Source organism: Dendroctonus ponderosae, unplaced genomic scaffold (genome assembly GCF_020466585.1).
Source record: "Dendroctonus ponderosae isolate FM_Combo_2020 unplaced genomic scaffold, Dpon_F_20191213v2 Dpon_F_20191213_10, whole genome shotgun sequence".
Lineage (NCBI taxonomy): Eukaryota > Metazoa > Arthropoda > Insecta > Coleoptera > Curculionidae > Dendroctonus > Dendroctonus ponderosae.
In genome coordinates, this window is record NW_026017111.1 from 7,156,626 (window position 1) to 7,170,371 (window position 13,746).

Genomic DNA, 13,746 nt, shown 5'->3' on the forward strand with positions numbered 1-13,746 from the left:
TCGAAAAAGGCTTCAATTTCGGGAATTTTTTTCATTTTCCTCTATGCATGTCACATTATGAGAAGATGAACGGAGCATTTTCAAGAATTTCGTATGTAAATGTTATAAATAACCACTGGTGAAAATTGCTGTTGCAAGAGCGTTTAAATGTCTAGATTTTCTTGGTTCTATATTTTCCCTTAAAATGCTTCAATTTGGGGAAAATTTTTTGTTTTCCTCGATGCATGTCACATTATCAAAAGATGAACGGAGCATTTTCAAAAATTTTGTATGTAAGTTATATAAATAACCTCTGGTGAAAATTACTGTTTGGCAGGGCGTTTAAATTTCAAAATTTTCCTGTTCCTGTTTTGTTCCCGAAAAACACATGAAATTTCAAAAATTTAGCACTTTTCTCGATGCTTGTAGCATTATGAGAGGATGACCGTGGGGTTTTCAAGAGTTTCTTTCGTAAACTGTGTAAATAACCACTGGTGAAAATTACTGTAGGGGGCGTTTCAATTTCCAAATGTCCCTGCTTATGTGTTTTTTTGCCCGAAAGTTGCATCAATTTCCGGAAAATTTAGACCCTTTCTCGATGCCTCTCCCATTATGCGAAGATAAACGAGGCATTTTCAACAAGTTTGTTTGCAAATTATCTAAATAGCCATAAAAGTTAACTTTTTGGAAGACCATTGTCACTGCACACTGCACAAACTATATAAATAGCCACTGGCGAAAACCACTTGAGTCATTGCGTCATTGAGACCGTTTAATTAGCAACTTTTTTGCTCTGGTGTTTTTGCCGAAAAATTTATCAATGAAAAGACAACCGGATCAACAAATTTCTTGACAAACTGTCTAAATGGCCACAAGCGAAACCTTTTTTCATTGAAACCGTTTAATTTTGCAACTTTTCTTGCTCTTCTGGTTTTCCCTGAAATGCAGCAATTTTGAGAAAAAAATTTAATTTAGTTCAACGCTTGTTACATTGTCAAAAGCTGAAAGGAACATTTTCAATAAATACATTCAACAAAAGTCTAAATAGGCATTAGCTGAAAGAAGTGGTAGAAAGATCGCTTCAGTTAACTAATTTGAAATATCGTGCCGGTGTTTTTGCCGAAATCGCACCAGCTTTAAAAAAAGTCAAACTTCTTTTGATGTATGTCGCATATCGCATTAGGCGAAGACAACCGAGGTTTCAACAAATTTCTTCAGATATTATCTAAGTAGCCACTAGCGGAAGCTACCTTTATAAAGACGGATTAATTTGGCAACGTTTTTTGCTTTTGTGGTTTTGTCGCAAAGTGCACCAATTTTGAGGAAAAAAATCAGTTTTATTACAGTGTATGTTGCATTTTTTGAGAGAAACATTTGCGAAAATACTAGCAGTTTCAACTTCAATCATTCAGGAACTCCTGAAAAAGACCCAAGGAAAATAACTGTGGAAAACGTCGTTTAACTCAGAAACTTTCATTATTTTTATGTTTATATGTAAAAACGCACCAATTTTTGGAAAAAAATATTTAAACTTCACTCGATGCCAGTCGCAAGTCTTACGAGAAAAATATTTGTAAAATACTGTTGTATTTTTTGCCGAAAATCACACGAAATTTGAGAAAAAGTAACTTGATACATTTTCACGTGATGATGAATGATACATTTTCAACAACCTTTAACAAACTAATGAAATAGCCGCAAGTGATTATTAGTGAGTAGCCGCTAATTACTCTTGGGAAGCTCGTTTAATTCAGAAACTTTCCTTATTCTTAAATTTTTGTCGAAAAATGCACCGATTCTGACAAAAACACTGAAACACCGCTCGGTGCATGTCGAGTGTCTCATTATGAAAAGATGATAGAAGCAAACAGCGTATTTTAAAAAATATCTAAACAACTGGTGAACATTATTGATAACGAGGTCGTTTATTTTAGAAACGTTCTTCGCTCTTGCGGTTTTGCCGAAAAAGACATCAATTTTGAGAAAAATATTCAAATCTTACTATATGCACGCATGTCGCTCATGAGAACATCTACAAAGCATTTTCAACAAGGTCTTGTACAAATAATGTAAATAGCAACTCGAAAAAATGCTGTTGTAAAGAATGTTTTAGAAACTTTCTCGGCTCTTGCAATATTAGCGAAAAATGAACCAATGTTGAGAAAAATATTCAAATCTAACTCGATGCATGTAGCATATCTCATTATGAAAAGATGGAAGAAGTATTTACAACAGAATCCTTTACAAATTATCTAAACAACTGGAGAGAATTAATTGTGATGACGTAAAATGTCTTCGCTCTTGCGGTTTTACCGAAAAACGCACCAATTTTGAGAAAAATATTCAAATCTTAGTCGATCCACGTCGCCAGTTGCTCATTTTCACGAAACATTTTCAGCATGTTCTTTTGGAAATAGTGCAAACAGCAACTGGTGAAAATCATTATTGAAAAGATCGTTTAATTTAGAAACTTTCTTTGCTATTGCGATATTGGCGAAAAACGCACCAATTTTGAGAAAATTATTCAAATCTTACGCGATGCACGTCGCAAGTTGTTCATTTTCACGAATAATTTTCAGCATGTTCTTTTACAAATTATTCAAACAAAACCTGGTGAAAATCATTGTTGAAAAGATCGTTTAATTTAGAAACTTTCTTTGCTATTGCAATATTGGCGAAAAACGCACCAATTTTGAGAAAATTATTTAAATCTTAGGCGATGCACGTCGCAAGTTGTTCATTTTTACGAAGAATTTTCAACATGTTCTTTTACAAATTATTCAAACAACAACTGATGAAAATCATTGTTGAAAAGATCGTTTAATTTAGAAACTTTCTTTGCTATTGCGATATTGGCGAAAATCGCACCAATTTTGAGAAAATTATTCAAATCTTAGTCGATGCACGTCGCAAGTTGTTCATTTGCACGAAGACTTTTCAGCATGTTCTTTTACAAATTATTCAAACAAAAACTGGTGAAAATCATTGTTGAAAAGATCGTTTAATTTAGAAACTTTCTTTGCTATTGCGATATTGGCGAAAACCGCACCAATTTTGAGAAAATTATTCAAATCTTAGTCGATGCACGTCGCAAGTTGTTCATTTGCACGAAGAATTTTCAGCATGTTCTTTTACAAATTATTCAAACAAAAACTGGTGAAAATCATTTTTGAAAAGATCGTTTAATTTAGAAACTTTCTTTTCTATTGCGATATTGGCGAAAAACGCACCAATTTTGAGAAAAATATTCAAATCTTAGTCGATGGACGTCGCAAGTTGTTCATTTTTACGAAAAATTTTCAGCATGTTTTTTTACAAATTATTCAAACAAAAACTGGTGAAAATCATTGTTGAAAAGTTCGTTTAACTTAGAAATTTTCTTTGCTCTTGCAAAATTGCAGAAAAATGCACCAATTTTGGGAAAAAATTTAAATCTCACCAGATGCATGTATGAGAACATTAACGAAGCATTTTCATCAATTTTTTCACAACTTATTTAAATAACTACTGGTGAAAGTAACTGTTAGGAACACAGTTAAATTTAGAAACTTTTCAAGAGATAATTTTTGGACTCAAAATAATCGAAGCGTGTGCTTGCAGCATGCATTTTCATTAATCAATTTTATGACACTGTGTTTTGGTCCTTCGTTCTCGTGATGAAATCCGTCCCTGATGATGGCCGAGGAGGAATAACCTCGAAAGGCCGAAGCGGCTCGAGATCGGGTCAGCGAGACGGAATTATGTAAGGAAAGCAGTCGCGAGTACGGTTGTTCCTCCTGCTGCAAAAGTATTCGGAACAACGCAACAAGCAAAATATAGTAAACAAACTTCTTCGATGGCCCGGACATAAATGAACCACCAAATAACAGGGCCAAGTCTTCAGAAGGCGCAAACTGGTCTCTGTTGTTTCTCTCCAGCTGTCGATTTATTTTCTAATGTTTTGACCGAGTATTGTTGTCGACTTACCGATCTAAGTAGTCTGGGTGTATGTTGTTTTTCGACCATCAGGTACCAGCCCACAATCCACAATGGAAAATGGATTGTCTAGACGGTTTTGAGATTCTTGAACGATGATTATGTTTCTAAATTGTTATTTAGCAAGGTCGGCTCTCTAAGTAACTAATCGACATCATAAACCCCGCAATAATTATTCTAATGATTGATGACTGGCGATTTCGAGGCCCAGATTTCTAAGGAGCAGCTTTTTGGCGGGGAATTTTCGATGACGATGTTGATGAGTGGTTGTCTAGATGTCGAGATGTTAAAAAAACCTTACGGAACCCATGCACGTACCGAAGTCAATTGCACTCAACTGAATTCATCAAGATTTCCATTGATAGGCCCGAATATTGCAGAGAAGTTGCGTGAAGAATTTAAATTCGCTTTATAAGCTCCCCCTTAAAAAACACAGAAAAAAAGCCAAACAATGTGGGAACATTTTGCGGATGTTTGTCACATGATGGGTCCGAATGCGTATTATTAGCATTAGCAAATTCGCGTGCATGCAAATCAGAACAATCATCATTTACGATTGACCAGGTGCATGCCAAGGCCACTCAAGATCCCATTATGTGCACTTAATGCCTTGTTACGTAATGTGGGAGGCGAATGCAGACAGCTTCCTGGCTCAGTCCGATCTATAGACGGATCAATCATTGCATATTGATTAATTTCTAGACTGGTATTAGCGCGTTTCTTAAGCAGATGGTAAAATATGTGCCTACATTAATACGCAGATTAATTATTGCCCGATGATGTTTATTGAGCTAATGGTGTGGCTTGGACAGATGGAAAGAAGAAAACAAGATGAACAGATATGGAGGCAAGTGCGGGACGCGAGAATATTGCGATGAGCCGAAACTAATCAGTGTGGAAGACACGAACGAAACATTTGCCACAAGGCTTCAAAAAAATGCGCATTGCGAATGATGAAGAATAATAAATGCAAAGGGGTTATGATTATGACACGCCCAGAGGTTATTTTAGGTTTACGCCGAGTAGGTTTACACTGCGTGCGTTTGATGGGATATCCTCAGATTTGAAAAATTCTCCACTGAGCCCTGAAAATCGCTTTGCAACGAAACTTTGGCACTCCATAGGGAATGTTGCGCTCTTTCCAATGCATCAACGCCACACTTTCTCTCTTTTTTTAGTCCGCTGCCATCGATTCATCAGAGTAGGATTACAGGACGTGCGCTTGATGCGATGCCCTCAGATTTGAAAAATTCTCCATTGAGCTCTGAAGACGGCTTTGCAACGAAACTTTCGCACTCGATGGAGCATGTTGCGCTCTTTCCAATGCATCAACGCCACATGTTCTGTCGCTTTTCACTCGGCTACAATCGATTCATCAGAGTAGGTTTTCACTGTGAGCGTTTGATGCGATGTCTTCAGATTTGAACAATTCTCCACTGACCCCTGAAAATAGCTTTGAAACGAAACTTTCACACTCCCTATAAAATATTGCACTTTGTCCAATGCTTCAATGCCACACTTTCTGTCTCTTTTTGGTCGACTGGAATCGACTCATCAGAGTAGGTTTACGCTCCGTGCGCTTGATGCGAAGTCCTCAGATTTGAAAAATTACCCACTGAGCCCTGAAGATGGCTTTGCAACTAAAGTTTCACACTCCATAGAGAATGTTGTGCTCTTTCCAATGCATCAACGTCACACTTTCTATCTCTTTTTTTAGTGTGCTACAATCGAGTCATCAGACTAGGTTTACATTGTGGGCGTTTGATGCGATGTCCTCAGATTTGAAAAATTATCCACTGAGCCCTGAAGACGGCTTTGCAATGAAACTTTGGCACTCTGTAGAGAATGTTGCGCTCTTTCCAATGCATCAACGCCACACGTTCTGTCGCTTTTCACTCGGCTACAATCGATTCATCAGAGTAGGTTTACACTGTGAGCGTTTGATGCGATGTCCTCAGATTTGAAAATGCTCTACTGAGCCCTGAAGATGGCTTTGCAACGAAACGCTCAGTCTCTATAGAGAATGTTGCGCTCTTTCGAATGCATCAACGCCACACGTTCTGTCTCGTTTTAGTGTGCTACAATCGATTCATCAGACTAGGTTTGCATTGTGGGCGTTTGATGCGATGTCCTCAGATTTGAAAAATTATCCACTGAGCTCTGAAGATGGCTTTGCAACTAAAGTTTCACACTCCATAGAGAATGTTGTGCTCTTTCCAATGCATCAACGTCACACTTTCTATCTCTTTTTTTAGTGTGCTACAATCGAGTCATCAGACTAGGTTTACATTGTGGGCGTTTGATGCGATGTCCTCAGATTTGAAAAATTATCCACTGAGTCCTGAAGACGGCTTTGCAATGAAACTTTGGCACTCTATAGAGAATGTTGCGCTCTTTCCAATGCATCAACGCCACACGTTCTGTCGCTTTTTAGTCGCCTACAATCGATTCATCAGAGTATATTTACGCTGCGTGCGTTTGATGCGATGTCCTCAGATTTGAAAAATTATCCACTGAGCCCTAGAGATGGTTTTACAACAAAACTTTCACACTCCATAGAGGATACTGCGCTCTTTCCAATGCATCAACTCCACGCTTTCTGTCTCTTTTTAGTGTGCTACAATCGATTCTTCAGACTAGGTTTACATTATGGGCTTTTGATGCGATGTCATCAGATTTGAAAAATTCTCCGTGAAGATGGATTTAAATTTGTTGGCGCACAAAGTTGTCGAAAGTTTCGACCTTAAATCATCCTCAGGCAATTTTTTTTGACATAGGAAAATTTCGCAAGTTTTTATTGATTTTGTATAAAACTAGTGAATGTTGAAAGTCGTTTTTGTGGAAGAAATGCTTGTATAAAAAGTGACAAAGTTTCGATTTTTTGGCTATGATCAGGCAATACAGCCAACTTTTGTATTCATAAAGTTGTTTCTGTGCGCTTAAGTTGAACTATTTGTTTCCTTATGAACTTGTAAAGCTACGAAGTAGTTGACTTTATCAGCAATTTGTAGAGAAAAACTTGTTTTACACGTACCAAAAGTTTCGATTTTGCTTTATCATCAGGTATTTTTTGGAAAACTTTTCGAAATGGTATTTTGTTTCCAGATGCTCAAGTTCCACAATTTATTTCGTCTGGAATTACAAAGGCTAAACTATTGCCTTTACTGAATTTTATAGTTCGTCCACACAACAAGCGGTAAAAGTTTCGATTTTTTATCATCATCATCAGGCAAATTTTTTCTAAAACATTTAAATTGTCGGTTTTTACCGGCTAGGCTACTAGGCTACTAGGCTCAAGTTTCAGCATTGACTCCCTCAAGAACTAGTGAAGCCAAATAGTTTTGCACTTAATAGGAAAAATTATCTACTACGCACGTACAAAGTTTTGATCTGACTTCATGATCAGAAAATGTTTTCTCGATTATTTCAAAACTTTTCAGAATAGTGTTTGCAAGCCCGAGTTTCGAATTTACTGCTTCAGAAACTAGTGAAGGTCAAAAATTCCTTTTGCATGCATTTTGTAAAGCTAATTCTGGTATTAAAACCGACCACGTTTCAGTTCACTGTCATCATCAGGTAATTTTGCAAAACAAATTACCTTTGGTTTTTAGCTTGTTTTAATTCGGACAATTTTCTTCATTGAGGACCAGCGAAGTTTGACAAATGTGTTTCTTATCAATAGGTAGAACAGAGACTAAACTACATATGGCGAGCGTTTCGATTTTAAGTCATCATCAGGCAAATTATAAAAATTTTTGTAAATTTGGGTTTGACTTTGGGGGTTGTTGTTGCAATTCTGGTTTCAGTTAAAATACATTTGCTCAAAAGTTGTTGATGCTCGTGAGTAGCTTTTAACCGAGTTTAATGGTGGAAACTTTGCTTTAAAATATCGAAAAGTTTCCATTTTCTAGGACATCATCAGTCAATTGAGCAAAATGTTTCTTTTTTAGCATTAATTTTTTCACATATTTTCTCTGGTACAAGCGATGCTAAAGTCGCCTCTGAATTTGTAAGAAGACGTTGTCTTAAATATTGGGAAAGTTACAGTTTTTTCATCATCATCAGGAAATTTTGTAAAATTTTTCAAATTAACGTCCGATTTTTAACTTTCAGTTTGTAAGTGTAAATTTTATTTTTATCTCCTCAGACACCAGTGCAAGTGGAGAGTGGAGAGGCTTGGCTTTACTTGTATTTTTTAGAGGGACTGTTGTTTTAAAACCCTAAAAAGTTTCAGTTTTTTGCCATCATCAGGCAATTTTGCACAAACCGTTCAAAGTAATGTTGTGTTTTTAAGCTGTTTCTGTGCACGCAATCTAAACCTTTTATTTCCTTAGGAATCAGTGAAGTTTAAGAGTTAAGTTTCTCCGTATATGAAAGGAAAATCAAGCGATGAAAAATGCTGAAAAGGTTTCGTCTTGGCGTCATCATCAGATAAATTACAAGAATTTTCTAAAATCGTGTTATAATTTTGGAATTTTTTTGCAAATGTAATTTTTGTATTTATTTCCTCAGAAATCAGCAAAGTTATGGAGAGTTTTTTACCAGCAATTTGTAGAGAAAATTTCGTTTTGGAAAGTGAAAATATTTCAATTTTCTGTCATTTTCCTGCAATACTACAATTTTGTTTTTAAATGTTCCTGAATTTTCGAAACTTTCTTGTTCTAGTTCCAATTTTGATCATTAGATAACATTAGAGCTAGTAAGCTAAAAAGTTGCATTTCTCTGAGTTTTATAGAGAAAATAATTTACTATGAATGGCGAAAGTTTCGACTTGTTGCCATCATCGGGCAATTTAATGGAATTTTTCAAATGTGCGAAAGTTTCTGCAAGCTAAACTTTGACTTCATTTTTCTTGGGAACCTTTGAACGCAAAAAGTCATCTTTGAAAATAAATTTTGAGTCATCTTTGAAAAAATTTTCTAGAGAAAAGCTTGTTCTACAAGCGGCAAAAGTTTAGAATGTAGGTCAACATCAGACAATTTAATAAACATTTTCAAATTTACGTTTGTATGTGTACGCAAATATTTTTCTCTTCATGAAACAGTGAATGTATAGGTTTATTTTTGACATAATTTTTTTCAGAAAAGTCTCTTCTAAGAGTTGCAAAGGTTTTGATTTAGAGTCATCATCAGGAAATTTTATGAACTTTTCAAATTCTGTAAATTAAAAGTAATTAAATAAATAACACAATCTTTGCATTAAATCGTATTGGAATATACAGACGAGATGGTGCTAAGATGTTGAAAAATGTATAAAAAATTGGTCAAAATAGGAATTTATTTTGAAGTTCTGAGCGTTTATAAAGCTCATATTCCTCCATCTAATGGTGCCCTAAGCAAGTCTTTACTTCAAGCCATTTTGAGGAATTTTACTGTTGAAAACATGCCTGCACAGTGGGTAACAGAAGTAAACTGCGAATTACTAGCGGGTTTTGGAAAGCGCCTCATAATAGTTTCCAAAGCTCTGTGACATGCTCCAGACCTTGGAGTTGATCAAACGGAGTTTTCTCGTTCTTACTAAACCAAAGTTAAAGCAACGCCATTTTCCATTACGAAGGAATTCAATAATAAACACAACGCTGTAAATCGTGTGGGCACATGTAGACCGACTTAACGCTGATAGACTCAAAATTTTTTCAAAATTTGCTCAATACTATGGCGCTATGGAGCCGAAAACAATTCTCTATCTGCCGCCGTATTGAAAAAATGTACTGTCTTACATATGCCTACACAGTAGACGAAGCAAACTGAAAATGTACTAGAGGGTTTGAAAAAATTAATCAACAATAGTTGCCAAAACGCTTTCAAACTCAAACCCGCAGGGTCTATAAAACCAAGTTTCCTCTTTTTTAAGATGGCAAAGGTTCAGTAAAGCGATCTTCCATGAGCGAGGAATTAAATATTAAGCACAACCCTGCAAATCGGCTTGGTACAGGCAGATAACTTGGCGCTGAGATTTTCAAAATATTGTCTAAAAATGGCCAAAAAGGGCCATTTTTTAAGTTGACTGTGATTATAAAGCCGATTTTTCTCTACTGAACAGCGTCAAAAGCAACTTTGTATCTAAACGCATTTCGTACAATTTTACTGTTAAATACATGTCTGCACAGTGGTTTGAAGCAAACTGTGTATGTGCGTGAAGGTATTCGGGAGCTCGTCAATAATTGACTCAAAATTGATGAAAAACTCACATTTTTGGCGACTTTAGAACCAAAATTTATCTTTTTTTGCATGATAAAGGTCACAAAACACCGTTTTCCATTAAGAAGAAATTAAATGGTGAACCAAACCGTGCAAATCGTGCTGATGCAGGCAGACGACTTGGCGCTGAGATTTTCAAAATTTGATAAAAATTGCCCAAACAAAAAGTTTTTTTTGTAGTTTTTCGCGTTTATAAAGGGCATTTTTCTCTATAACACAGTGCTGAATGCAGTTGTTTATCTAGTTTTGTTTTGAAGAAATTACATTGAAACAAACTGCGAATTTACGAGCGGATTTTCGAATGCTCTTGAACAATGGACTGAAAGCGACTGTAAAAATGACACATTTATTTTCCTAGCCTTGTTTTCCTTTAGAGCCCAGTTTTCCTTATTTCTGTGGCAAAGGCAATGCAATGCCTTCTTCCATTAGAGAGAAATTAAATAGTGAACACAACCCTACAAACCGTGTGGAAACATGCAGACGACTTAACGCTGCGATGTTCAAAAAATTATCAAAAATTGCTTAAAGAACAACTTGTTTGGAAACCTACTGATTAGTAAAGAGTTATCCCATTACGGAGGTATCTAGTGTTGAAAGTACGCCGGTTCAATGAGTATCTACCAAATACGAGCGGCAAGATGTTAAAAAAGTCTCACAAATTACCCAAAAGCGCAATCACAGTGATATTCTACGGGTTTATAGATCAGACTTCCTTGTATGAAAGACTCGAAAAATCAAGGCATCCATCAAACACACCCATTTACCAGCGAGACAAAAATCGTTGACATCACATACTGTGCGAAGCCAAAGGTGTGGGTCCCCTGGGCAATAAAAATGAACTTGTCTGTCAACTGCATGGCCATAATGTATCGTTTATGGTCTTGGCAGGTACCACGAGCACCCATCCAAAGGAAATTTTCGGCAAAGCACGCGTCCTGAGCAGCAAGTGGGCAAAAGAGCAAAAAAACCCCGATGATGTCCAGCGTTACGTGTAATATGAGTGTTGTCGCCGGTCGAAGCGGTTTAAATTTATAATTTTATGGACAAAACAGGCACATAAATTCAGTCTGATAATGCAGTTCTAAAAATAAGCTTGACTTTCTTGAACGGGTTATTTTTAGCGGCCTTCCAGCTTCTGATGGTTCGGCGAAAGCGCGATTAATAAATCAATGTAACGGAACCAATAGGGGCATCCTGCCTGCTGCTGCCTCTGCTGTTATTTGGTTTTTTCTCTGGTCGCTTTTTTTACTTCGTATACGAATTGTAATGCGAATATTTTAACTCCTGCTCACATCTGTCACCCAGTTTGTTTGTTTATCGTTCAGCTTCTGCTTGAGTGCGTCGCATTGTTTCCTCTTTGCATCATTATTTAAATAATGCCTGTACACCTACGTCGATTATTTGTGCAACAACAGGTATATACTTGAGCTAAAATCTTCATTTTCAGTCAGGTAGAAAAATGGTTTATCTGTTAAATTTGAAAGTTTCTCCACTTTCTGATCAATTTTTGATAATTTTTCGAAAACTTGCTTCAAAATTAATCTGATTGGATGACTATTTTTTGTAGTTTTTTTGCCAACAGCCCCAAAATTTTCTATGTATACGTTTGGATAGAGGCTAGTATTCCTAGTTGGTCAGAGAGTTTCAATTGCGCCAAAGTTCGTTTAGATTTTTGCCAAATTTTCAAAAAATTGGCTGAACACTGATCTGTTTACACCAGCAAAAGTTCTAGATTTGGTTTCAATAACTCTTTCCTCAATAGGCAACGGTTCCAAATTTGTGTGCGCTGTTTAGCTGAATAGAGGCAAGCGTTCACTATTGAGATGGAAACTTTCATTTGCCCCACCATTTTCCTTAATTTTTTAGAAATTTTCTAAAAATTGCTTGAAAACTAATCTGTCGTGATCTGAGTGATAGACACTATTTCTATTTTTTGCAGTCTTTGTTTTAAAAATAATTTTCTCTATAACCAAAAGCCCAAACATTTTCTACACTATACATTTGTATAGGGGAAAGTATTTCTTAGTTGGTCAGAGATTGCGCTAAAGTTTGTTTTGATTTTAGCCAAATTCTCGAAAAATTGCTTGGACACTGATCTGTTTGCACCAGCGAAATTTGTAGATTTGGTTTCAATAACTATGTCTTCAATGGGCATCCGTCCCGAATTTTTGTGCGCAGTTTAGCTGGATAGAGGCAAGCGTTCACTAGTGAGATGGAAAGTTTTATTTGCCCCACAATTTTGCTTAATTTTTGACAAACTTTCAGAAAAGTGCTTGAAAACTCATCTGTTTGTATCACTATTTTTTGCCGTTTTTGTTTTAAAAATCATTCTCAATAACCAAATGCCCCAACATTTTCTGCCCTATACATTTGGATCGAGGAAAGTATTTCTTAGTTGGTCAGAGAGTTTCAATTGCGCCAAAGTTCGTTTTGATTTTTGCGAAATTTTCGAAAAATTGCTTCAAAACTGATATTTTTGCAACAGCAAATTTTGCAGATGTCTCAATAACAATTTCCTCAATAAGCAACGGTAACAAATTTTTGTGCGCTGTTCAGCTGGATAGAGGAAAGCGTTCGCTAGTGAGACAAAAAGTTTCAATTGCGCCGCAATTTTCCTTAATTTTTAATAAATTTTCGAAAAATTGCTTGAAAACTGATCTGTTTGCACCAGCAAATTTTGTATATTTGGTTTCAGTAACTATTTCCTCAATAAGCAACCGTTCAATATTGTGGTCCGCTGTTTAGCTGGATAGAGGGAAGTGTGCACTAGTGAGATGAAAAGTTTCATTTGCCCCACAATTTTCTTTAATTTTTTACAAATTTTCGAAAAATTGCTTGGAAACTAATCTGTTTGTAAAATCATTTTCTCCATAACCAAAAGCCCCAAAATTTGATGTTGTTAACAAATGCGTTGTTTCAATAATTTTTGATCTAAAAATTCAAACAGCTAAATCGTTAAATATAGCAAATTTTTGCTGAGGGAATTGTTCGGTATGCATCTACAAAACCTGGTTTCCGGTGCTCTTTGGCAAACTTTTTACAAAATTTCGAAAATTCGGCTAAAAACTAGTTTTTTGAATACGTGACTTCAGCAATTGATTCCCCAATCACGAAATGCTCTAAAGTAGAAGGTTCGAAGTAGGCAGAAAGAATCGAAAGATCGCTATTGACCTAAAAAAAATTATTAACACAAGTTTTTCAGTGAATCTTGACAAATTTTCGAAAATGTATTTTCTAATTAGTTTGTACGTATTAGCTCATTTGACCGCGTTTGCCTTCATATTTAATGCCGGACGAATACATTGTTCACGAATACACAGTTCGATATTGAAAAGTATGTGTTTTTAACCGGGAAGTTTTATTTGCGCGAGTTTTTTAGTTAATATTTGGCAAATTTGAGAAAATCCGTTTGAAAACTAGCTTGCTTGAATCGGCACATTTTGCACACTGAGCTTCAATAATTAATTTCTCAGTTGCCCAAACCTATGAAGACTCAGTAAAAAATAGACAGAAAGACGTGAAATTTTTCAGAATTTTTCGAAAATCAGCTTAAAAACCAATTTGTAGGTTTTTACTGGTTTTACAGGCTGAT

The 13,746-nt window shown here is 35.9% G+C and overlaps 1 protein-coding gene across 4 annotated transcripts in view; it reads right to left on the reverse strand.

The window, feature by feature from the left end:
- Positions 1-13,746, reverse strand: part of LOC109544335 (follistatin) — a 68,621-nt gene that overhangs the window by 13,822 nt on the left and 41,053 nt on the right. Inside the window, exon 1 of one of the 4 annotated variants that reach the window (XM_019914451.2) lies at positions 3,946-4,281. The exons of the other annotated variants lie outside the window; for them this stretch is intronic. The gene's annotated coding sequence lies outside the window, so the exon portion shown is untranslated. Of the gene's footprint in view, positions 1-3,945; positions 4,282-13,746 lie in introns of those variants that run through there. 4 annotated transcript variants of the gene reach the window in all.